This window comes from Cebus imitator, unplaced genomic scaffold, assembly GCF_001604975.1.
Source record: "Cebus imitator isolate Cc_AM_T3 unplaced genomic scaffold, Cebus_imitator-1.0 Scaffold375, whole genome shotgun sequence".
Lineage (NCBI taxonomy): Eukaryota > Metazoa > Chordata > Mammalia > Primates > Cebidae > Cebus > Cebus imitator.
In genome coordinates, this window is record NW_016107690.1 from 2,054,188 (window position 1) to 2,058,067 (window position 3,880).

The 3,880-nt window shown below is 57.0% G+C and overlaps 1 protein-coding gene across 2 annotated transcripts in view; it reads left to right on the forward strand.

Moving 5' to 3' along the window:
• The window catches only part of LINGO3 (leucine rich repeat and Ig domain containing 3), a 19,479-nt gene that overhangs the window by 12,519 nt on the left and 3,080 nt on the right, over positions 1–3,880 (forward strand). The gene's annotated exons all lie outside the window — the stretch shown is intronic.

Genomic DNA, 3,880 nt, shown 5'->3' on the forward strand with positions numbered 1-3,880 from the left:
GAACTCCTGGCCTCAGGTGATCCACCCACCTCGGCCTCCCAAAGTGCTAGGATTACAGGCATGAGCCACAGCGCCCGGCCTTTATTCTTCTTTTTTTAAGACAGGATCTTGAGGCTGGGCGCGGTGGCTCACACCTGAAATCCCAGAACTCTAGAGGCGGAGGTGGGCGGATCATCTGAAGTCAGGAGTTCGAGCCCAACCTGGCCAACACGGTGAAACCCTGTCTCCACTAAAAATACAAAAATAATTTGGTTATGATGGCGGGCGCCTGTAACCCCAGCTACTCGGGACGCTGAGGCAGGAGAATCGCTTGAACCCGGGAGGCGGAGTCTGCCTGGGTAACACAGTGAGAGTCTCCAAAAAAAAGAACAAAAAGACGGGGTCTCGCTCTGTTGCCCAAGCTGGAGTGCAGCGGCACGGTCTCAGCTCATTGCATCCTCCACCTCCCGGGCACAGTGATCCTCCCACCTCGGCCTCCCAAAGTGCTGGGATTACAGGCCTGAACCGCTGCGCCCGGCCTGTGGGCAGGTTTTCACCAGTGGTTTTGGGAACGCTGTGGAGAGGACAGTAAGCAGGGAGGTATGAAGTGGAGGGGGGCGGGTAAAAGGGCCATCGCCGCCCTAGGGCTCTGGTAAGTGTGTTGTCACGGGGTGGGGGAGCAGCAGCTCGGGATTGAATGACCCAGAAAAACAGTGCCGGGAGGGAGCCTGGTGGGAGGGAAGGATTGCCTTCCCTGCAAAACGCCCAGGTCAGGATTAAAGGTGTTTTCTGTGGTGGGGCTCATGCCCCCCCCACTCCCTCCCTTCCTCAATTTCCCCACGGGCCGCACACTGAGGCGGGGGGACCAAGGCCTCCTGGAGACCGGGGGTTCCTGTCTTTCCTCTCTGTGGGACCCAGACAGCTTCCTTCCCGCCATGCTCCGTGCTGTTCCACGCAGCCTGTGAATTCCCAGTCTTGGCATCTGTCCCTGTGCGTACGCGTCCACCCAAATCCAGAACTCAGTTTGGCGTTCGCCTTTATTTTGCCGTGAATGGGATCGCACCATATGGACTTGTTTGGCAATCTTGATTTTTCTCCGCCTGTGAAACCATCGCTGCCATCTTTCCCGCTGGGTGCATGCGTATCTTTCAGCATTTCATGATAATCACGGAGGGTGGTTTTTTGGTTTTGTTTTTTTTTTGAGACGGAGTCTGGCTCTGTCACCCAGGCTGGAGTGCAGTGGTGTGATCTCGGCTCACTGCAACCTCCGCCTCCCGGGTTCCAGCGATTCTCCTGCCTCAGCCTCCTGAGTGGCTGGGACTATGAGCGTGTGCCACCATGCTGGGCTAATTTTTCTATTTTTAGTAGAGACAGGGCTGTGTCATGTTGGCCAGGCTGCTCTCAAATGCCTAATCTCAAGTGATCCACCCGCCTTGGCCTCCCAAAGCGCTGGGATGACAGGTGTGAGCCACCGCGCCCGGCGGGAGGAATTTCTTCTCTCACAGTTCTGGAGTCTGGAAGTCTGAGCTCAGGCAGGTCCACGCTTCCTTTGGGGGGCTTTCGGGGCGACCCCTTCTGACCCTTCCAGCTTCCGGTGGTAGCCAGCCATCCCTGGTGTCACTTGACCTGTGGAGGAATCACTCCAGTCTCTGCCTGGGTTGTCACCGGGCCTTTGCCTGTGTCCCCGTGTCCAGATTTCCCTCTGATAAGGACGACAGTCATGGAATTAGGGCTCCTCCACTCCCTCGTGACCTCGTCTTAATGATTTACAGCCGCAAAATACAAACTCTGTCCTCACTTAATGGACGATGCCTCCTGGGGCTCCGCGTCTGTTCGCTCTGGAAGGCACTGGGAAGGCAGGAGCTGCCTTCCTAGATATTTAGCAGATGAGGATCGGCGGCCAGTGGGAACCGTGAGGAGACGCGCAGCCTGGCTTGGGCCAAGGGGCCTGGGGGGATGCCTGAGGGGACTCAGCTGCTAAGATGCCAAAAATAGCCGGCTGGCGGGCGGGGACGTGGCCAAGCAGAAGAGGCTGGCAGTGCCGCCGGGTAGCTCTGGCTCCTTCCCCCCGCTCCCTCCAACCCCACCTCTACCTCCGACCCCAGTCCCCAGAATCTGGGCTGCAGCCAAAGAATTGATGGAGGTACAGCAGGCTCCCAGGAGAGATGGAAGCAGCCCAGAAGATGCAGCCACCGGGACCCACCACGGCTCCACGCCATCTGCCCGCACCCAGAGGCCCCTCGTAACCCAGCTCCCCGCCCCGCTCCACTCTCCCTTAGCTCCACCAGATGACCGCTGGACCCCAGGGCCTTTGCACTAGCCGTTCCCCCAGCCCCAAACCCTTCCTCCAGAAAACCAGGGGCTCTTTTTTTTTTGAGACCGAGTCCCTCTGTCGCCCAGGCTGGAGTGCTGTGGCATCATCTCCGCTCACTGCAACCTCCGCCTCCCGGGTTCAAGCGATTCTCCTGCCTCAGCCTCCCAAGTACACTCCAAGCTGGGACTATAGGTGTGTGTCACCACGCCCAGCTAATTTCTGTATTTTTGGTACAGACGAGGTTTCACCATGTTGGCCAGGATGGTCTCGAACTCCTGACCTCAGGTGATCCACTCGCCTCGGCCTCCCAAAATGCTGGGATTACAGGCATGAGCCACCGCGCCCGGCCTTGAACGTATCTTTTGTAGGGACACAGTTCCACCCACGACAGGGTCTGAGATCAAATGTCATCTCCCTGTCTGTGGATCAGCCTGTCCTGAACATTTTATAGTAACGGGATCACACAGCAGGGCTCAGTGCGTCACACTTGTAATCCCAGCACTTTGGGAGGCCCAGGTAGGTGGATCACCTGAGGTCAGGAGTTTGAGACCAGCCTGGCCAACATGGAGAAACCCCGTCTGTACTAAATATACAAAAATTAGCCGGGCGTGGTGGCAGACGCCTGTAGTCCCAGCTACTCAGGAGGCTGAGGCAGGAGAATTGCTTAAACCCTTGGGAGGCGGAGGTCGCCGTGAGCCGAGATTGTGCCACTGCACCCCAGACCGGGCCACAGAGCGAGACTCCATCTCAAAAAAAAAAAAAGAAAAGAAAAACGGGATCACACACTGTGTGGCCTTTTGTGTGGGGTGTCTCTCACCAGCATGGGGTCCTCAAGGTACCTCCCCCCTGTGGCCTATGTCAGAGCCTTGCTTCTTTCCGTGCTGAGCCATGTTCGTGTGTGGATGGCTGTGCTGTGCTGACTCCCCAGCCCCTGGTGCACCTCCCAGCCTTTCCCGCTGTCTGGCTGTGACAGATGCGGCTGTGAATGGTCCCGGGCGGGTATTCTGCGCCCGGTGTGTGCCCTTCTCTTACGTAAAGATAACAAGGAGCAGGCCAGGTGCAGCGCAGCGGCTCACACCTGTCACCCCAAGCACTTTGGGAGGCCGAGGCGGGCGGATCACCTGAGGTCAGGAGTTTGAGACCAGCCTGGCCAACATGGTGAAACCGTGTGTCTAGTAAAAATACGAAAATTAGCCAGGCCTGGTGGCATGCACCTGTTAATCCCAGACACTCGGGAGGCTGAGGCAGGAGAATCACTTGAACCTGGGAGGTGGAGGTTTCAGTGAGCTGAGATCGCACCACTGCACCCCAGCCTAGGCGACAGAGTGAGACTCCATCTCAAAAAACAAACAAAAACAAAAAAAAAGAGTAGCGGAATTGCAGCATCACAAGGACTGGAATTTGATCAATACTGCTTTTTTTTTTTTTTCTTTTGAGACAGGGTCTTGCGCTGTCTCCCTGGCTGGAGTGCAGTGCTGTGATTAGGGCTCACTGTGGCCTCGACCCTCTGGCCGCAAGCAGTCCTCCCAGCTCAGCCTCCAGGCCACCGTGCCTGGGGAAATTTTCAAATATTTCACAGTTACTTGC